General features: G+C 37.0%; 1 pseudogene; it reads left to right on the forward strand.

Moving 5' to 3' along the window:
• The first annotated feature begins 6,993 nt into the window (after positions 1-6,993).
• LOC149201398 (uncharacterized) lies at positions 6,994-7,538 on the forward strand (annotated as a pseudogene).
• Positions 7,539-23,829: the final 16,291 nt, after the last annotated feature.

Here is a 23,829-nt window from a genome sequence, read left to right on the forward strand (position 1 = left end):
AACCTCTATGGACACATCAATCCTATGCTCCTCTATAATATCATTTACCCTTATATTCAATTTTTGGAAGTCCTCAATGTTCTCCACCATTAAACCCTTTTGTTTGATATTTACCAATTGACTAAAGAAGTTGTTGTATTGTATCCTTATAATGTGCTATCATTTCCTCCGTAAAATTTGATCAAGCGACAATCTTTATACGAGACAAAAGCCATCGATACCATACAAACTAATTGGCTTCCAAATATAAAGTTGCAATTTGTATGTTTTGTTTGTTTTCCACATTATGGAGATCAAAATATTGCTCCATTTGTAATATCCATGTTACAGTATCCTTGCCATCAAACTTCCTCATATCGATCTTTGGAACATGGTGGGTCTTCAATCTAATGTTAGAGTCTATGAAATCATGATTAGCGTTTATTTTTTTCTAATCATGAGTTTCATCTAATACCTTTTCACCATTAGGAAGTATTTCTTGTAGCAACCTTTTCAAACCTTCCTTGAAACCTTCCATGTTTCCTTTTAAACCATTCTTAAAATCTTCCATATTATCTTTCATGTCATCCATATGAGCTTTCATGCCATTCTTCAATAATTCCATGTCTGATTCTAATTTATTCTTAAAACCATCCATCTTAGCTTCCATTTCATTTTGGTTACTCTTTGTGAGAGTGAAAATTATTGCACTTGGTCTCGTAATTTTGATATTATTCTTCTTCATGAATCATAGTAGAAATTTTGGGTTGCTTACTAATTGTTTCCATTTTCTTTCTTTGGAACATCAATTAACGATTATTATGCTTCACTATGCCCTTTGAATCACTTCAAATTATTTTTTCAAACAAAACTTATGAAAATTTTAAAAAAACACACACCTAGTTTTTTCTCTTTGTAGGAGCTTGATATTGAATCTATTGTATCTCTGTAATTGTGGTTCTACAAGCCTGAAATTTCGTTCTATAAAAGCCCTTCAAGTACTCTTTCCAATGCCACAATTCTAATCAATATTGGATTCTCAATGAAAGCGTTATGCCCAATCTCCCATAATGACCTGATTATATACTTGTTCAGTAGAGAGAACTTGTATGAAGTTCCACATGTCACTGGTTTGACCTTTGGATCTAAAAACGATACCCAACAATCTAAATTCCATCCTCTTTCTATCAAAATTTATGAAATTTGAATCCGATGTTCACAGAGAAATTCATGATGATTTTCCCAAGGTCACATGTTTGTGATGGAAGTTGGCAGCCTGAAGAAACCCTAAATTCCTTGGATCATATCCCCTAAACTATAGCGATACAAGATCTAAAATTACAATACGACATTCATCATGATTTTTTCTCAAATTGGTTTTTTTTATGCTTCTAAAACTACATATAAAAAATGTTATAGCGAAAATTCCATGAGGACCTATTTGAAGCAACGAAACCCTAGAATCCAAAGCTCTCATATCAAATGTTATGCAACCAGCTCACAAAATAGAAGAAGAGATAGATCAATGACATCAAAATTAGCCTCTTTGAGGGGGAAATATCCTTTACATTACATAAATGCATAATTCTTCAATGATTCAAATGACGAAACCTCCTTTCTATATATAGGAGTCTATGGGGTCACAATATAATTAGAGCCAACATAACAATAAAAATGTAAGGGGAAAAAAATAACAATAGTGGGATTCTATGGGGAACAATAATAATAGCATGGGGGCAACATAGGCACAACAATACCAATAAGGTCTACAATCACAATAATAATGGGGGAGTACACTAGTATTATAGGGAACTAGCAGAAAGCAATTCTAGGTGGAAAAGGTACCTCCCTCACTAAGAGGGAGTGTTGATGTTTGTATTTTTTGTAGGTACTTATGGAAAATTCACCCAATATCACCTTAGAAAACTCGATATAGAGTGAGAAAGTTTCATTTGTCACTTAGCCTAAGTTAGATTTTGGAAAAGCACACAATTATTATGTTTTCCTATTGAACTAAAGTACTTCCAGGAAAAGTAAATTAATTACTATAGTGATTATGTTTTAATCTCAACCATTGGTCTCAAATGAGGAAATATCTAAATTCGATCATATATCACTTCAGAAATTAGGGTTAGCGATTTATCATAATGTAAAGTTATAAAAGCAATGGTAAAGAGAGGAGAAGAACACACCATACAAAAACACAATATTGAGAGAGGTGTCTCACTGAGTGCATTGGGTTTGAGGAAGGGATCAAAAAGGAGATATAGATCAACCAACAAGGGCTTGATAAGTCGGATCAAAAATAATAGTTGTATTCATTTCCATAGTTGGGCCATTTTTCCTAGATGGGAGCCCAAGAAAGTTGTGAAAGTTAACAAAGAAATTTGATTGAGAAGGGTCTATTACGTCATTATTATTGAGATTGGTTATATTTTTCTTCCACTTATTTATTGTGTTATGAACCTAGCTATGCAATAATAAATACTTTTGTAGGAATTAAGTGCCGAGTTCTAGGATTTTATTAAATAACATATTTATTTAATTAATAAGATTATACTCTTTATATGTTATTTAATTGATATAATTATACTCTTTAATCTCTAATATATTTATTATTAATTCATTACTATATTTATTCAATTAGTCGATTATTCACGTCTATTTAGAAACTAATAAACGTCACACCATGTTTCACGATAATTAAGAAATGTAAAACCATGTTTCTCGCAATTTATTTTTCAATTGTCATGATGGATTTTTCTATTCAATCTTGTGAAAAATACACTCCCAACCCATGAAGAGAAAACCTAACAAACCCTTGCGCCTATTTATAAAATCCTATTGATCTCTCGTGAAAAGTCACCTAGGCCATATTTAACTGAGGGTGTTCATTATAAAACAAAATTTATATATCAATTATTTCTATATTTTTATAAATACATTGATATTTATTAGACATTCAATTTTTATTTAACAAGATAATGACTACCTAATGAGATTCTAGGAAAAAATATAAAAGTTGAGGTAAATGAGAGAAATTATTATTAAATAAAAGGTAAAACTAAAGTAAGAATTATCTATATTAAATTTAAAAAAAAAAAGATTAATTTAAATTAAATTAATCATTAATAAATAAATAAAAATCACAAAACTTTACAATACACCTTTCGTCAAATATGTATTTAATCTATTGAATAACATATTTATTTAATTAATATAATTATATTTAATTAATTAATATAATTATATTTAATTAATTAATATAACTATACAACTATTAAGAGACCTAAAACCATGTTTCTCCCATTTTGAAATACTATATCTATTTAATTAGTATTCACAACTACTAAGAAATCTTAAATTGTGTTTCTCCATTTTGAGTTGTCAAGGTGGTTTTTTTTCTATTAGATCTTCTAATTCAAATGCATCTATGCCCATAATACACCACCGATCCATGAAGAGAAAACATAACAAAACAATTTGCCTCGCACCTCACTTGTACCTATTTTGAAAATATCATCAACCACATATTGGTTGGTGTGACACTCTCACCATTTCCATGTTTCTGTTGATTTGTATTCCTATAGGTGCGAAGAATAACATTCAAGCGAATCTATATAATCTTCAGTACATAAACTATAGAACATAAGTGGCGGGTTTTTATTCTCCATTCATGAATTTTTTCATCTTAACCTAGTGTGGCTAGGTTTTTCTTTTTATTTTAGCTGAATTGGTATTCCATTCCCTTTGAATTAGAAAGTTGTATTTTGTCTTTATGAATATTAGAGAGCAACGCTAAAAACAAAATCAAAGAGGCAATGGAACATATTCAAATACAACCCCAAGATCATGGTGTTCCATGACAACAATAGGCAGTTGTTGATGTAAATAAAAATCAATCCTTAATAGAATGTTGTCAGAAGAAAGAACAAGATATTGAGGAGTCCATGAAGACGATGATTCATGATCAAGATGTACAAATTTTCTTGCGCGGAAAAATTTCCAAGATAAATGTCTACATCCTAAGTAGAAGTCCTGATAGGCTTTTGGATGGTAAGAATCTTGAAGAAGCATTCACAGGTCAAAAACCACAAGTTGATCATATGACAATTCTTTGTTGTTTAATGTTCATACATGTACCCAAGGATAAGAGAAACAAATTAGATCTTTCTGGTAAGAAGGAAGTATTTTTGGGTACAACGAATCATCAAAATCCTATAGGACCTATGTTCCAGGGTGGTGATATGTGGTTGTAACTAGAGACGTGACTTTTGATAAAGATACAACTTATTGTAAATCTCAATAAGAACAACCAGACACTAAATATGAAGAGAAGAAGCATCTAGCTCCTAAAAAATAAGATACAATTCCTCCCTCCTCCTCCAAACATCGTCAAGATCATGAAGGTATGCCAGAAGGACCTTGTGAACTATTGGATCCTGTGGTTGTTCCCAAAAATAGAAAAAGGCAAGCTTCACTAAAATATACTTTGTAAGATGTAGAAGGACATGTGGCTCCACAAGGCACCTTCAAAGAATCTAAGAGACATAAGAGGTATTATGGTTATGTATCTTTAATGACTAACGTGATTGTCTTTGAACCTTCCAACTTTGAGGAAGAGACTACTTCAGAACTGTGTAAGGATGCAATGATGGAGGAATACCAATATATTATAAAAAATGATGCTTGGGAAATTGTCCTAAGACCTAAAGGAAAGTCTTTGGTAACCTCAAAGTGGATTTAAAAGATCAAGCATGCAACAGATGGGAGCTTTGACAAATACAAGGAAATATTCATGTTTAGATGATTATCCAAGAAAGAGGGAGAAGACTATGATGAAGTATTTGCACTAGTATCCATATTAAAGAAGGCCCCATATGAACTCAAACAATCTCCGAGATCTTGGTATTATAGAATTGATGGATATATTATGAGATGTTAAATACATACAAGGCGGAGGTAGAATAGGAATGATAAACATTGAGTTACATCTATTATCCACAATGATACAAAAATATAGTACATTGGTGTGACCCTTGGATTCAAATTCCAAGTTGTCTCTTGGACTCCAGTGTTTGTTGATATTCCACACCTACCCATACGATATTAGGTGTCCAACATTCCCCCGCCTTAATCTGAAGGGGTATGTATGAGGCCAAGAAGAGAGATGTGATACAAAATGTGCAAAAATCCATGGTAGCACTAGGCGGAATGTGCTCTCTGAAACGGTGGTATAAGTAGGTGATTTAAGGATGAACACTAGCACTAGAATGCTTAGTGCTGTTGCCGGAACTCTTCCAAGTCTGGCAAGAAGTTGAAAACTTCTATAAGAGGAAGTGTCCCTAATGCTTTGGAGAGGGATACCTTCAACCTGAAAACGGGAGGTTTACAACCTGCAGTGATTTAAGGATGACCACCAACTCTGGATTTCTTAATGAAATTCCTGGATCTCTTCCAAAACTAGAAATAAGTTGAAGTCTTGTACTAGAGGAAGTGTCCCCAATTCTTTGAATAGGCATCACCAATTGAAGGCATGCTCAGGTGCATCTTTGTCTCTAGTTACAACTCTGAATCTGGTATGGCAGGTTGTGGCTCAAGCTTGCTTGATGTGGCTGTGAAACTTGTAGACAACCATCACTTCCCCCCTTTCAGGTACAAGGTGAGATGATGGATAAAACTCAACTGCAAGATTGTTCAATAGTCTAGAACAAGTTCTGACATATGACTAAAATGTCTTCTTGGTTGTTGAAGCCCATTTCCAAGAAGTGATCCATCCAAGATGAATCTTTTTTCTTGCGAGAGGCTTGTTTTTGAAGCATATGTTTGAAGAATGAGTGGTTTTATGACAGTGATCACATGGATGAAGAACAAAATAGTGATATTTCATATGGCCAACTTGGTCGCAGTGTTGGAATTTAACAACTTTTGGTTGTGAATGTGGAGGAGCATAATCTAAAATAGTTGAAGGTGAACTTTCATGAACAAATCTAACACTTTGAAACTGGATGGACTTTGAGTTATCTAGATTGTGAAAGGAAACCTCCTTATCATAGCCAAGTCTAGCTTTGTGGTTGTTATGGACAAGCTCTTCCAAAGGTATGTTGATTGGCTTGGGAAGTGCAGGCTGGATTTCCACACCTGTATCCAAATATGCTTATGAAATGAAAACTTGATCTAAATTAATCTCAACTTTACTGACTTTATGGCTTGCTGGTTGTTGATAGGATCCTGTTTCAATTTCAGGTATGGAATTATTCTGAACAAAAAAAAGTTCAAAAGGATGTCTTTTCTATTGTAACTCCTCTTGTTATAGCTCAGATGCAACTTGCAAAAAATCAATCTATTCTTGCGTATTTTGCAGAGAGGTTTGAATATCTGTGAGAGTGTATTTGTTGACTTTAATTGTGCTTTTAGCAGCTGAAACAATTAGAATTCTCAATAATTCTAATAAATTATCAATATTAGCAATATAAAACTTCAAAAAAATGTATTGCAACTCCACCTTATGTTTCAAGAGTACTAGTTAATCCACTCTTCTTTGAGAAAAAATATTCAAGCATGAACCAAGGGTAGAAATGGGTGTTGACAGGTCTATTTACACCATCAATTAAAATTGTAACCTTTAACCAAAGTCTTGATAGTTATTAACATTCGGTAACAATGAGAATAAGAGGTAACACCCAGATTATGGTTGTGGAGCACTATTCATACTAAGAGGTAAAAATATTCTTGTCACCACTGTCGCTCACTCACAATAGTCTATTCAATTATTAATGCTCGTATTTCCATTATATTTTTCAATATTCATACCCACTACTGCAATGAATATCAATAAAGCTACATATAATAATACCTTATATTTTCTAAGCTTACAACCTTACTTAACACATCAGCCTTCACATAATAGTTGGATCTTCATCTAGATTTGAACTTACAATTTATTCAATCACCTCACCATAATCAATTTCAAATTTATCTAATCTCCTCACAATCATTTTTTCTTGGCAAAGGATGGCAAATTTGGACATGGATACAAAGTCTGTCCAATACAGAGAATTTTCAGCAGCCTAAACAGCCAATAGTGACCTCGGTTATGCCTACAAACTACAGTTGCACGAGGCCCTTGCAGCCTCCATGGGAACAACCCAATACTAGTGTCATGAAACTGCTAAGAGTGCCTCCAATTCTAGTCGAAATTTAGGATGCTCTGATATGGGTGGTGGTGACGAAGGGAAGATGACAATGTTATTGAGAATGCAGGTACTCGAGTTTGATAAATTCCAACAGGAGGTCACTAACCACAAGCAAGCAGAGGAAGAAATATGGTGTTTGTTTGAATACATTTACAAAAAGTCCATGACGCTAAATTTTCCAGCAGCATTCAAGAAACGTCAAAGGATGAGTGGGAAGCCACTAGGGAAAAATATGAGAAGCCCTTCAATGTCAAGTAGATTAGTAAGGATGACAGATAGTTTAAAATGTATTACAAAGGTATGATTAGTGCTGAGAATTTGGATGGGATAGTCATTACCAATAAAACTATCATTTTCTTCTAATTTCATATGCTCTAATTTCATATGATGGATAAAACTCAACTGCAAGATTGTTCAATACTCTACAACAGGTTTTGACATATGACTGAAATGTATTCTTAGCTGTTGAAGCCCAACTCCAAGAAGTGATCCATCCACGATGAATCCTTTTCTTGCAAGAGGCTTGTTTTTGAAGCATTTGTTTGAAGAATGAGTGGCTTTATGACAGTGCTCACATGGATGAAGAACAAAACAATGATCTTTCATATGGCCAACTTGGTCATAGTGTTGGCATTTAACAACTTTTGGTTGTGATTGTGGAGGAGCATAATCTAAAATAGTTGATGGTGAACTATCATGAACAAATCCAGCATTTTGAAACTGGATGGGCTTTGATTTATTTAGAATTTGAAAGGAAACCTCCTCATCATATCCAAGTCTGGTTTTGTGCTTGTTATGGACAAGCTATTCCCAAGGTTTGATGATTGGCTTAGGAAGTGCAAGCTGGATTTCCACACCTGTATTCAAATATGCTTTTGAAATGAACACTTGATCTAAATTAACCTCAACTTTACTGACTTGATGGCTTGTTGGTTATTGATAGGATCCTATTTCAAGTTCAAGTAGGTAATTATTCTCAACAAAAACAAGTTCAGAAGGATGTCTTTTCTATTATAGCTCCTCTTGCTATAGTTGAGATTAAACTTGCAAAAAATCAATCTATTCTTGTGCATCTTGCAGAGAGGTTTGAATATCTGTGAGAGTGTATTTGTTGAATTTAATTGTGATTTTAGCAATTGAAACAATTAGAATTCTCAAGAATTCTAATAAATTGTAAATCTTAGAAATTTAAAAACTTCAAAAAAGTTTTATTGCAACTCCACCTTATGTTTCAAGAGTACTAGTTAATCCACTCTTCTTTGAGAAAAAATCTTCAAGCATGAACCGAGGGCAGAAATGGGTGTCAGTAGGTCTATTTACACCATCAAGTGAAACTATAACCTTTGACCAAAGTCTTCATAGTTATTAACATTTGGTAACAATGAGAATAAGAGGTTATGGTTGCGAAGCACTATTCATACTGAGAGGTAAAAATATTCTTGTCACCACTATCACTCACTCACAATGGTCTATTCAACAATTAATGCTCAGATTTTCATTATATTATTCATATTCATACCCACTGCTGCAATGAATATCAATAAAGTTACATATAATAATACCTTACAGTTTCCAAGCTTGCGGCCTTCCTTAACACATCAACCTTAACATAATAGGTTGGATCTTCATCTAGATTTGAATTGAGAATCCCTTTCAGTAGCCCAAATACCCAATAGTGACCTCGGTTATGCCTACAAACTAGAGTTGCAAGAGGCCCTCACAGCCTCCATGGGAACAACCCAATACTAGCACCATGAAACCGCTAAGAGTGCCTCCAATTCTAGTGGAAATTTAGGCTTCTCTAGGATGTGTGGGGGTGAAAAAGGGGATATGACAATGTTATTGAGAATGTAGGCCCTCAATTTTGATAAATTCCAATAGGAGGTCGCTAACCAGAACCAGGTAGAGGAAGAAATACAACATTTGTTTAAAGACATTCACAAAAAAATCCATGACGCTAAATTTTCCCACGGCATTCAAGCAATACCAGAGGATGAGTGGGAAGCCACTTGGGAAAAATATGAGAAGCCCTTCGATTTTGAGCGGATTAGTAAATATGATAGACAATTTAAACTGTATTACAAAGTTATGATCAGTGTTGAGAATTTGGATGGGATAGTCATTACCAATAAAACTATCATTGTCTTCTAATTTCATATGCTCCAACACTCCTCCATCCCTTCAACTCATCATAACTCTTAGAGCATATTATTATAGCATACTAAAGCAACAGAAGTAGTGGGAAGATTCATCGCTCTTACATCTTTTTTAGGAATATTTCTACTTACTTTGATAGGCAAACAACAATCCCGAGCTCTATTATCTCTGTTAGTTTGGGAATGGTTGCAATGCATTTCTCAGGGCTTATAACACCAGTAGCATCTCTTCAAGGAGATAGTGGACTGGAACCAACGGTGGTATGGGAGCAGTGTATTACCAATTCCGTTGCACATCAAGAATGCCAATAGAGACAGATATGCTCAATGCATCTAGAGAAATCTGTAACTAGCAATCACAAAACGTTGTTCAAGACTGTGCCCACTCGCTCAAAAATGCTCTTCCAAATAACTTCCATTGGTTTGCGTGAGAAAAGAAAATTATTGTTACATGAAAGATGTTGATCTAAATTGGATCCATAAAAGACTATCAAAGAACCATGACTGTATGTTGTGCCCTACAACAACCCCCCATTTCATAACATTTTTATCACAAACAATTTACATATGAAATGGGTCCCTTTTAAAATTTGTAATTGGCATTAATAAACTTGTTCGGATAAGGTATGATAATCAAATGAATTTGTGCATAAAACCCTTGTTGAACAAATAATAATTAATTTTTGGTTAAGTCCGAAAAAGCAATCGCAAGGTCGTTTGCCATCTTGGTTCTTCCCGATGCGATATCGCTATCGGCCATCGGCAATAGCCAATGCACACACAGAAAAAGCACATGCCTTTTCCCCGATGCGACACGATATCGGTGATCAAATATCGGCGCTACTTCTTGTGAAAAATGTTTTAAAGCTCCGACCCGATGCGATATCGCTATCGGCAGTCGACAGAATCCTACGCATTTTCATAAGACGTTCAGATCTTTTCCCCGATGCGATATCACTATCGGTAGTCGGTAAATCAATTGATATACATTTAGGGATTATGTTCGCGCGCTAATATGATACAATGTCGCAATCGGCATTCGCTAAGATCTTTCCCAAATAATAATGTCATTCACACTCCCGATGCGATGCGATGACGCTTAATGATGACCTCAGTTCCTAAAAGGTGATTATTTCAAAGCATTAAAGTTATATTTAAATCCGATTTGACAAAAGCACAGATTTCAAAATGCCGTTAAGTAAAGGGATAAGGTAATGCATGCGTATTTAAAGCTTTGCCCCTTCGAATTAACGAGCAATTACAATTAGACCTTTGAAAAAATCTATTGCACGCTTTAAGGGGTCATTCGGTTTAATAACTTAAGTAATGGTCATTTATGGAGCTGCAGGCTGTAAAATCATCATCATTGCATCTACGGTGCCTTCTCAAATCATTAGATCCGCAGCCACTTTTAGAAATAATCTCACCACGCTTCAAATAATATATCTATCCCGTTATGGATCGTCATTGTTATTTCTATGTTACGATTTCTCTTGCATTTGTGTAGAATTCAACTGTCGAGAGAAGTCTGAATATGATGGGAAAGAAGTTCAAGAAGGTGGCAGGTTCTACTGCAACACCTGTCTCAGGCCAAGCTGCTACAGTTTCAAGGAAAGGCTTAATCTCAGATACTACATGCACTGGTCTTCCTGGCACTACATGGCAAGGGACATACAATTTGCTAGAAGCAGAACAACCAGAAACGACAGTAACGGAGGCAAGTGTGGATGAACTAAGAAAGTCTGAGGCAACTCTTAAAGATCTGGCTGACTCCTTTCTGCACAGAATAGCAGCCAGAGAACAAGTCTTGCCTTATACTGATGTGGTACATTGGGCAATTGAAGAAATTACTCTCACTAATAGAACCTTCCATACTAAGGATGGAAGGATTTTCGGTTCCTTCAAGCCTGACGACTTGAGACGAATGTATCATTTGCCCAATCCCGAGCAAGTCTATAACAGAGCCTTTGTGGAGAAGTTCGCCAGAGAGAATGAATCACCATCCGAACCTCTCCGAGATTGGAGGCAAAATCCAGCAAAACACAAGCAGGATATGTCGGGTAAGTACTCCAATGCTTCTTTGGCTTCACCTTACTGCTATGCTGGAATTATGATGTGTAGATTGTGGGGATTTCATGATTCTGCAAATATCCATGTTGATATGGTTCCCTTAATGGAAGTGGCCGTCAATAGTATAATCATGGATTGGGCCACTATTCTGTCTGATAAGTTGGTCATAGCTATTCGTGAGTTTAGGGCCAAAACCAGAGTCACCGAGAGAAAAATCCCACCCTTCTATTACTCTGCCTACATTATGGATACCCTTTGTTTTAATTCTGAGTTTCCTGTCCTTGGTTGGAGATGGACAACCCATGACCCAAAACCTATTCATTTGTATCATCGGAAATTGTGGAAATCCTCCCACAAAGACCATTTGTATCAAATTTGCAATGGTTTTATGGTTCCCGTTCACTATTCTATTTTTGACAGACCTATCCCTAGAATTTCTTATGAAGCTTCTTTTGACCTACCAGCCGTAGCCCATTGGTTCGGCGAAGAACATTTTTCCTATATCAGAGTTTTTGGAAGCAAGGCTAGGCCGCATGTTCTCCCCTTGTACATCCCAGATAAATTGTTAGCTCGAGAAATCTCCTATCAGATCATGTCTGAGGGTGTCACACAAACTCTCAAAGAGGAGAAGAAGAGAGGATGGCCATCTTTTCCTTTAAGAATTGGAGTTTATACGCTGCTAAATTATAAACATGCAGAAAAGGAAGCAGCAAAACTCCAAATGGTATCTCTAGCTTCTATTCCAAATAGACTCTATGACCCAAAAAAGACTGCTTTCATTGCCTTGGAACAGGCTAAGCTGACAAAGTTTGTTCATCAAGAAGACCAGTTTGACGACCTGTTCATGGGTGCCGATTCAATAACCCAAGTCAAACAGCTTACTGCAATGAGATATGAAGATGTGGAATTAACTGAATTTAATAAACTTAGAAAGCAAAGGTTGCAAACTTTGCCTCTAGATTTATTATCCACAACCCCAACATCATCCTCAAGCGAGCCTGATCAGCTGGAAATAAATTCACCTCCCGTTACAATTAGAGAACAGGAGGAAAGGCAAAACAAGCTGCAGGCAGAAAGGCATAGAAGAGAACAGATAGAAAGGCAGCAAAAAGCACAAATTGAACAAGAGCAAAGAAAGCAAAGGGAGCTAGAAGAATAGAGGAAAAGAGAAGAAGAAGAAAAAGCAAAGAAAGAACTGGAAGATAGGCAGAAAAGGGAATTGGAGGAACAGCAACGAAGAGCACAAGAGGAGCAACAGCGGGAGGCATTCGAGGAACAGCAGAGGATTGAAAAAGAGAAAGAACAGAGTAAGCAAATCTCTGTTGATCCTGAATTGATTAAAGAATGGAACCAATTCGATTCCATTATAAGTGGTAAGGAAGCCTCCAAAGACTCAGACGCCTCAAAGACTCCCGATACTACTTCTTCTCCGGTTCTAGAAGGAACCAGCGGCCCACCCATGGTACAGAATGTTGAGGTAATTACTCAAGACCCATCTGATCAAATTGATCTTCAGGTAGAGGAAATTCCTCCCCTAGACATTTTCTACAGCCCTAAGCATAGAGCCGTTGTAAGGCGCTCAAGGAAGAGGCGAAGGCTTGATCAACCTTCTGTTTCAACTGAGCAAACAGTCACGGGCAATGTCGTCTGGAAGGGAGAATTAGATCCCTCTGAAGATTTGACAAAGCTGTCGCAATTTGCGGGAGCTTATTCAGCGGCAACCATCGACAAAGCATCCGAAGTGAGTCTTCTTTTGAAGACTAAAGAGCATGAGGTATACGCATTGCAAGCAGAAGTGATAGAGGCAAGGAATAAGGCAGCGCAGGTAGAAGAACAATTGCTGGCCCAACAACAAGAGAATCATTTGTTAACCCAGCAAATTGAAAAACTGAGGATAGACCAAAGTGACATTCAGAAAGCACAAGAATTGTCAGAGGCATTATCCCAGTTGAAGGCATCGAATGAGCTGTTGATGAAATCTAAAGAGGAGCAAATAATTCAGCTGTCAGCACATCTTGAAAGTATCAAAGGTGCCAAGAGTATTGATGATTTCAGAACAGAGGCAACTCTAATAAACAGCGCATTGATATCTCAGACCAGACTCTTGTGCCAACAACTGGTTGAAGCTGAGATACTTTGTGAAGCATCTACAGCAGTATGTGAACAAATCGAGAAAGCCAGGAGTAACTTGGATCAGGCCGAAGATGATATAACAGAGTATATTGAATGGCAAGACACTCCAGAAGGGCAAGCGGCAAATTTGTCCCGAATCTGTGTAACATACAAGGACATACTTTTCATGGAATGGAACACACAGGTAATGAAGGCAGAAAGGGCAGCATCCAGATGCAAAATGATTGCGAGAAACATGATCAATCTAGTCAATGATACATTGTACCTGGCAAACATGATTTCACAATGCACACCTGGAAACATAACAACCGCAAACATGCTAGAGCACAGGAATTATCCTGAGCTGGAGACACAAGGGCGGTTAATTGCTGGAGTGAATACCTTGACCGCCGACGCATACTGGCTTTTCCTGATTAAACCACATTCTCAAATGTCGGCTCTTAATTGCCTAACAGATGCTCTCCGATACCTGATTGCCGATATCCAAGATGCCACATACGATGCACAGCTGACTTCACGCCTCAATACTCCACCAGAAGTAGAGCCAATGCTGGCGATATGTCAGCGAAGGAGTAAAGGCAAAGAGACCTCTGACTGAAGCATCGCCGCCGACTGCCGAATCACCAAAATGCAAAATGATATTTGTTAATGCCGATTTGTTAGTTTTCAGTTTTAGATATTTAGATATTTAGATTAGCATAGTATTTATAGACCCTTTCATTGTTTTGGAAAGGGTCGTAAAATTTTGTAAAAGACTTAAAGGCTGGAGTTTGCACTATTGTGCTTCAGTCTATATTCTTTTTTGAAACTCGACCACTGGTTCTTAATTTTACTTGGAAGGCTGTTTTAAGTAAATTGTGCACTATTGTCGTTTGCTTGGAATGCTTTCTGGTTGGAAGGAAGGACCGCAACATAGCGATTAATATATTGGATTGATCAAACAGCTTGCATGGTACTATTATCTGTATCTGTTCTCTTTTCTATTATATGAATTGCTGTGTTATTATTTTGCTATTATTGATTACATGTATGCGATATAACAGCAAGTCTGCATTTCATATCACTATTGAATGTTTTGTGATTTGTTATCTCTTTTACTCATGCGTGTAACAATGATATAAATGACTGAGTGCAGTAATTCGCTATTATCGCTCTGCATAACTATTTATGCAGAGCAATCTTAAATGATTTAAACATTTATGCTTACTGTTAGTGACATCTATATGCCTCCCATTAAGCATAGGTTATCAAACGCTGCATTATCTGAATTGATAAGTCCCGGGATTAGCTTATAGTTATTATATTTCTTTTATAGTTTAGTTATTTGTTTATTATCACTTCATATCGTAAATCATTCATCCATCCCGTTTACTTATAATCTTTGGGAAACTGGTCCCATTATCCCCAGTCGGAGCCACTATTCCAAACGGAAAAGGAGCTGCACTAAGTTCCGGACCGGGTGGTTTCCCCGATGTTGTTGCAACGAATTTCGGGGCATCAACATTTTTGGCGCTAGAAGGAGGGCAATCGACTGTGAATGGCAAGTAGGTCCAAGTCTACAAACCATTCTAAGAGTAATTCCCCCTCCAAATCCTCTTCCCCTTCTCAATCACATGCTGGTTCTCCAGCACACGATCGAGAAAAAGAAGAATCAACCACCACTGCTCACACCCATCATATTTCAGAACATTTAAGTCTTGAATCCCCTGAAGTTCAGTCTCTTATCCATAAACTTCAGAGCTTCTCGATTTCGCCTCAGAAATCTGAAGTATCACAAAGCAGTGTGACTTCGCAGTTAAGCTTATCCCATCCACTCACCAGACTTCAAAGTGAAAAACTCGGTATTGAACCTACTGAGTTTCCTTTACCAAAAAGGAAAAAGGCTAAGAAGATTACTGAAGTATCTGATAGTGAAGATCTTTCTTCCATATCCTCCATCTCCACTCCTCCTCTGCGAAGCCAACCATCCACTCCTTCGTTAGACACTGTTGTTCGTCAGGGAATAAGTACTACAGCATCTCAAACTACTCACTCTTCAACAATTTCTTCTCCTCAGTCATCTGGAATCTCAACAGTAGTAACAACTATTATCGCCAGCATAATGGCAGATCCATGGACTACGCCAGGTGCAGTCAATATGCCTGGACCATTACATGATCTACCAGATGCTCCCGAAAAATGGTTGCCTAAATTCAATCCAGATAACGGAACACAAGCTGAAGAACATATTAACAATTTCATGTTAGCAGTCAATTTAAAAGGAGTGACAGAACAAGATGTTGTTGTAAGGCTTTTCCCTTATACTCTGCAAGGATCGGCAGGATCCTGGTACTTCTCTTTACCTTCTGGTTCTATTACCAGCTGGACTACATGCCAAGAGCAGTTCCTTACCAAATATGGAGATGACAGGTCTCTGGCGACTTTAATAAATGACCTCTCCAATTTGAGAATAGAACATAGGGAACCAATAAAGGAGTTTAATGCTCGATTCAACAAACTCCTAAATAAAATCCCCACCGCTTCGAAGCCAAGTGAACAAATCAGGAGCGAATGGTATATTACTGCCCTCCCTTCCAACATAGCCATTTTTGTTGACAGGGCTGGCAAACCTACCTTAGCCGAGAATATGAAGGAAGCACTTGCCGTTGAAAAGCGTATTAATGCTTTAGAGAAAAAAGCAGCCTTAGAAGATAGAAAATCCAAAAAAGTTTCATTTAAAGATGATTCTAAGAAAAAGACCCCAAAAGACCCATACAACATGGAAGGTTTACAAAAGGTCCTCAAAACATTGTCTAACGAAATGGTTGAGATTAAAAAACAGGTGGCTGAAACTTCAAACAAAAGACCATTTAGAACTTTCAAGAAAACTGAAACAAAGCCACCCAATGTTATATCTAATGCAGACTCTGAACAGGAAGAAGAAGAAGAGGAATCAGCCTCTCAAACGGATGATGAAGAAGAAGTAGTTGAATGCCATGGCATGTGGGATTTTATACTCCCAAACTCTGACACTGAGAATCAAGAGGAAGCATTTCCTGTTACTACAAGGAGTAAAATCGCTTCTGAACCTACTCAAACAACTACAAAAAAGAGGAGTGCAGGTGCTGCCACACCAAAAGAAAAAGTTCTTCCAAAAAACTCTCCGGTAACAGCCCCTCAAAACAAGTCTCCAATTTCTAATTCTCCTTCGACATCTAAGACATTAGTGGTATCTGACTCCATGGAGTATAATATTGTTGATGATATGAAAAAGACTAAGGCAAACATAACTATGTTTGAACTAAGTAAGTTAAAACACCAGCAGAAATTACTCCTAAGAGAATTTAACGTTGTCCCCTCTTCTCCTCTTCCTAGTTCAAAAGCTGCTAATGATTCAGGACAACCCCCTCCAGATATGGTCGAAGCTACCGATTCGGTTCTGATCGGAGACAGATCCAATTCTCATACCCCACCTTTCTTGCTCACCTATGAAATCTATAATCGAAATCTGCATAACTGTTTAATTGATTCAGGGGCTTCATCTAATATTATGCCAGCTTCAGTTTGTTCTAAACTGAACATAGAACCCCAGAAGTCCGCCATTCACATTGTACAGTTAGACAGAACCAAAGTACAGGTTATAGGAGAAATTAATTCCGTGACTATCAGGTTGTCTGCTGATCCCAGGATAGTACAGAGAATAGATATTTTGATAGCTGACATACCTGAATTCTACGGCTTAATTGTGAGCAGGGATTGGTCTGAGAAACTGCATGGACACATTTCCACGGATTGGTCACATATGTGGCTCCCCTACAAGGGTAAGCCAAACCAAATAAGGATCGACCGTGAGAAACACATGACTCATACAGTAACCGATTTCGAACAAGAAAACCAGCCTGTGGCCTTCAACAACAACATTTTGGGAAATTATTCCTCAGAATCATTCTTTGGCAACTTTGTTGCCCAATCTTCCCCTTTTTCAGTTAACCATTGTACATCTCAAGTAGAAAAATTTTCACAATCCAGTTTATCCAAATGCTTCAATGCAAATCAAAAGGATGTAAATATTTTTGTTAATTCTCCTTTATTTTGGTCTTTGTATTTTGATGGCTCTAAGTCCAGCGAGGGCTCAGGAGCAGGTTGCATTTTGGTTAGTCCGCAAGGCGAAAAGACAATGCTTTCCTGTAGATTAGAATTTGAATGCACCAATAATACGGCCGAATACGAAGCACTAGTGCAGGGATTATATAAGGCAATTGACCTTAAAGTCCAATATATAAAAGTATTCGGCGATAGTGAGATCATTGTTAAACAGGTAAGGAATACAATTCATTGCCTTTCAAGCCACCTTAAGCATTATCAAACGCTAGTGCAAGATCTTACTTCGCATTTCTCAGCATTCAACATTTCTTCAATCCCAAGATCGCAAAATTCAGCAGCTGATTTACTAGCCAACGTAGCTTCCAAACTCCTCCCTTCCGAAGACTATAGTCTTGATAGATTTTCTATAGAATTAATTTTTAGACCTTCAGTTCCTGATAACATCACTAACTGGAGGGTTTTCAACCATGACGAGGACATCTTGCAATTCTTAACCTCTGAAAAGTCCTATGACAATCAAATCATTGAAGAGGATGAGCATGATTCTCAAATAAAAGAAACATCTCAAGATAACGTGATTCCTAAGCCTGTAGTAAAGCTTGAAGACCTTTATGACATTAAAGATAGGTTTAAACCTGTAATTAATGCAAAACTCCAAAGGTCTACTCTTAGGTTTGAATTGGTTAATTTGGGAACGGCTCAAGCTCCTCAAAATATAAACTTAGGATTAGGACTTTCTATAGAAGAAAAGGAAGCATTTATCAAACTCTTAAGAAAAAACAAACAAGTTTTTGCTTGGAAGTATGACGACCTCAAGACATATGATACATCTATCATACAACACACTATTCCTATGCTTCCCGATCAAAAACCGATCCAGCAGAAGTTAAGAAAAATACATCCAAATTTGGAGAGCCAGATAAAGTCGGAACTTAATAAGCTCTTAAAAGCTAAGATTATCTTCCCTGTCCGACACTCAAACTGGGTCTCCAATATGGTACCAGTCAGGAAGAAAAACGGCGACATCCGAATCTGTATTGATTTCAGAAACTTGAATAAGGCAAGCTTGAAAGATAATTTCCCTCTGCCTACCATGGAGCAAATCCTCCAATCAGTAGCAGGATCTGAATTGATGTCTTTTCTTGATGGTTTCTCAGGATATAATCAAGTGTTGGTTCATCCTGATGATCAATTAAAAACTACATTTAGAACAAAATGGGGAACTTACGCATACCAAAAGATGCCTTTTGGACTCATAAATGCAGAAGCAACATTCCAAAGAGCTATGGATACAGCCTTTAGAGGGTTAATTAACCGGACAGTAGTCGTCTACCTCGATGATATTACTGTGTATTCTAAAAAGAGATATAATCACTTGCATGATTTAAATCTGATTTTTCAACGATGCAAAACATATGGTATCTCTCTTAACCCGAAAAAGTCTTTCTTCGCTCTTAACCAAGGTAAGCTCTTAGGGTTTATTGTATCTAAAGATGGCATTTATGTAGATCCTGATCGAATTAAGGAGATTTCTGAGATTCCTTTTCCACATAACAAAAAATCGATGCAGTCGTTTTTAGGACAAATTAATTTCGTTAAACGATTTGTTCCAGATTTTTCACAGATTGTACTACCACTGCAAACGATGATTAAAAAGAATTCAACCTTCAGATGGGGATTAGAAGAAAAGCAAGCTTTTAATGATATTAAGCAATCCATAATCAATGTCCCAGCTCTGAATACTCCAAATCTTTCTAATCATTTTACATTATATACTATTGCATCTGACTTATCTTACGCAGCAGTACTCACCCAGTTGAATGATGACAATTTGGAAGCGCCCATCTCGTTCTTTAGTTCAAACTTTCAAGGTGCCGAATTGAATTATTCTGAAATTGAGAAACAAGCTTTTGCTGTCTTTAAAGCAGTCAAACATTATCGACCCTTTCTTCTAAAAACCCATACTAAAGTAATAGTTCCTTTCTCAGCAGTTAGGCAACTATTAATCCAAAAGGAATTGGGTGAAAAGAGGGCAAATTGGGTCGCAGCTCTCCAAGAATATGATCTAGAAATAAAGCCAGCAAAGTTTGTTAAAGGTTAAGGTTTTTGCAGGATATTAGCAGGAGCATCAAACATTCCTGAATCAAGTGATACAGAGCAAACCCAAGAAGTTAATCAGCTAAGTATACCTGATTCCGGATCTCAATATTCAGATTTGATCTTTTATTTAAAGAATGGTTATGCACCTACCAATTTGTCCTACAAAAACAAAAGAGCCATTAGATTGAAAGCTAAGAGTTTTTCCCTTATTGATGATGTGCTCTTCAGAAGAAACTATGATTCTGTCCTATTAAGATGCCTTGAGAAACCTGAGGCTCAAAAGGTTTTGCAGGAGCTACACGACGGACCGGCAGGAGGACATTTTGGAGCTGATACAACAGCTCATAAAGTCATTCATGCTGGATATTATTGGCCTACTTTGTTTAAGGACGCTCATGAATATGTAAGGAAATGCATCAAATGCCAAACTGCCAGTGGAAGACAACAAAAACCAGCTTTCCCTTTGCAACCAATCACCATTGAACAACCTTTTGAACAATGGGGATTGGACATCATTGGAGAAATAAATCCTTCTTCTTCCAAGCAACACAAATATATCCTTACAGCAACTGATTACTTTACAAAGTGGGTAGAAGCAGTTCCGTTAAAGACAACAAATTCTGAGGCGATCATTCAATTTATAGATCAGTTCATCATTACCAGGTTTGGTGTTCCAAACGCTCTTGTCTTTGATAATGCTTCTTATTTCTCAGGCAATGCAATGATTGATTTCGCTATCAAAAGAGGGTTTAAATTAAAGTATTCTGCTAACTACTACCCTCAGGGCAATGGCCTAGCAGAATCAACTAATAAAAATCTAATCAAAATCATTAAGCGAACAATTGAAGAAAATCATAAGAACTGGCATAAATCCTTGGTATTTGCATTATGGGCCGATAGGATAACACAGAAAGCTTCCATAGGGACCTCTCCGTTTAATCTTGTCTACGGAAAAGAAGCAATCGTACCAACCAACCTTCTTCTTCCATCCCTAGCCCTAGTGCAATTTATTGACGAAACTCCTTCTTCCTCTATACAGTTTAGATATGATCAAATTCTCAAACTTGAAGAAGAAAGGGAAAAAGCCAAAGTTACACATGCAAAACATCAACAAGTCATTAAAGCAACTTTTGATCTAGCCTCATCTAGCCCTAGACAATTCCAAGTCGGAGATCTAGTCCTGAAATGGGACAAAGCCCATGAAGACAAAGGTAAACATTCCAAATTTCAAAAACTGTGGCTCGGACCATTTCAGATCTGTGAAAAAGTAGGCCATTCCACTTTCATACTGCAAAATCTATCAGGGGTGAGGGACTCTCTCCTTGTCAATGGTCTAATCTTGAAGAAATTCTTTGATTGAGGAGGTAACCCCTTCTCTTTGTAGTTTGATAGTTTTTATATAGTTTGTAGGATTTGTAGAAATAAGAATGTGGAACATTTCCCATTGACCTTTCGCTGTAATTAAAAGCTGTCTCGCCATGAAAATATTAGTATTTACTTTTGGATAATAGCGTCTTAAACCAAGAGAGTTCATTTCTAGGAAATTAGATATCTTTTTATTCTGAACATCACAGTCTAACCTTTGTAAACTTCACTCTGAACGAAGTTCTATGAGTCATCTTGGGTGTTCGAAATTAGTCCCCAAAGGTTATCCATATGAAAATAGGAGCTAATTCATCTTCAGCATCTTTAACTCTTAAACCTGTCATCCATTTACTCTTAAGAAGATAGTTGTTCATCCCATTCACCAAAAGTTTATGATTACTCAGAGTGTAATTCTAAAATATAAAAGATTAAAGATAAGAGGTCTTATTACAAGCCTGCTTACCATGTTCATAGGAAAATAATTTAACTGACATTACCAAAACTGCATATCAAACAGGGTAATGGCTTGAAATTTCAAGACAAGGGGTCTCATCACGAGCCAGCTTGTTCAGTTTAATTACTACCCGTGAATGGCATTGTCATTTATCTGGCCACCAAACCAGGACAATGGCTTTTATCTTAAGCAAAGAAGAAAGTGAAATTCAAAAAAATACGAAAATATCTTTTGAATTCATTCTGTTTAGTCACACTCTAAGGTGAATGGAACAATGGACAACAACATGGTTAAAAGGTAACCCTGCCGAGACTATGAACGTTTGCTGGCAGCAGAGGCTCTACCTGTGACAGAGGAGTTTATTTTAAAAAGCTGATATGGAAAAGTTTTCTATTTTACCTTTATGAACTAATAAGGACTTATTTTAAAACTCAAAGTGCATTTATAAAAAAGAGGAAGTCAAATGAAGAAACCTGTTTTATTCAGAATCAATAGACATCTAGTTATATTAGAAATTTCCTTTCCTTTATAAAGATTCTATTTGAAAAGGTGTAAGTATATTTATTAGTCCAGAGATAACTGGTTCTGCCAGCGAATCGCCAATTGTTGTGCCCTACAACAACCCCCCATTTCATAACATTTTTATCACAAACAATTTACATATGAAATGGGTCCCTTTTAAAATTTGTAATTGGCATTAATAAACTTGTTCGGATAAGGTATGATAATCAAATGAATTTGTGCATAAAACCCTTGTTGAACAAATAATAATTAATTTTTGGTTAAGTCCGAAAAAGCAATCGCAAGGTCGTTTGCCATCTTGGTTCTTCCCGATGCGATATCACTATCGGCCATCGGCGATAGCCAATGCACACACAGAAAAAGCACATGCCTTTTCCCCGATGCGACACGATATCGGTGATCAACTATCGGTGCTACTTCTTGTGAAAAATGTTTTAAAGCTCCGACCCGATGCAATATCGCTATCGGCAGTCGGCAGAATCCTACGCATTTTCATAAGACGTTCAGATCTTTTCCCCGATGCGATATCGCTATCGGTAGTCGGTAAATCAATTGATATACATTTAGGGATTATGTTCGCGCGCTAATATGATACAATGTCGCAATCGGCATTCGCTAAGATCTTTCCCAAATAATAATGTCATTCACACTCCCGATGCGATGCGATGACGCTTAATGATGACCTCAGTTCCTAAAAGGTGATTATTTCAAAGCATTAAAGTTATATTTAAATCCGATTTGACAAAAGCACAGATTTCAAAATGCCGTTAAGTAAAGGGATAAGGTAATGCATGCGTATTTAAAGCTTTGCCCCTTCGAATTAACGAGCAATTACGATTAGACCTTTGAAAAAATCTATTGCACGCTTTAAGGGGTCATTCGGTTTAATAACTTAAGTAATGGTCATTTATGGAGCTGCAGGCTGTAAAATCATCATCATTGCATCTGCGGTGCCTTCTCAAATCATTAGATCCGCAGCCACTTTTAGAAATAATCTCACCACGCTTCAAATAATATATCTATCCCGTTATGGATCGTCATTGTTATTTCTATGTTACGATTTCTCTTGCATTTGTGTAGAATTCAACTATCGAGAGAAGTCTGAATATGATGGGAAAGAAGTTCAAGAAGGTGGCAGGTTCTACTGCGACACCTGTCTCAGGCCAAGCTGCTACAGTTTCAAGGAAAGGCTTAATCTCAGATACTACATGCACTGGTCTTCCTGGCACTACATGGCAAGGGACATACAATTTGCTAGAAGCAGAACAACCAGAAACGACAGTAACGGAGGCAAGTGTGGATGAACTAAGAAAGTCTGAGGCAACTCTTAAAGATCTGGCTGACTCCTTTCTGCACAGAATAGCAGCCAGAGAACAATTCTTGCCTTATACTAATGTGGTACGTTGGGCAATTGAAGAAATTACTCTCACTAATAGAACCTTCCATACTAAGGATGGAAGGATTTTCGGTTCCTTCAAGCCTGACGACTTGAGACGAATGTATCATTTGCCCAATCCCGAGCAAGTCTATAACAGAGCCTTCGTGGAGAAGTTCACCAGAGAGAATGAATCACCATCCGAACCTCTCCGAGATTGGAGGCAAAATCCAGCAAAACACAAGCAGGACATGTCGGGTAAGTACTCCAATGCTTCTTTGGCTTCACCTTACTGCTATGCTGGAATTATGATGTGTAGATTGTGGGGATTTCATGATTCTACAAATATCCATGTTGATATGGTTCCCTTAATGGAAGTGGCCGTCAATAGTATAA

Source organism: Pinus tabuliformis, chromosome 2_1 (genome assembly GCF_031772625.1).
Source record: "Pinus tabuliformis cultivar Carrire ecotype Pingquan chromosome 2_1, CPIR1, whole genome shotgun sequence".
NCBI lineage: Eukaryota > Viridiplantae > Streptophyta > Pinopsida > Pinales > Pinaceae > Pinus > Pinus tabuliformis.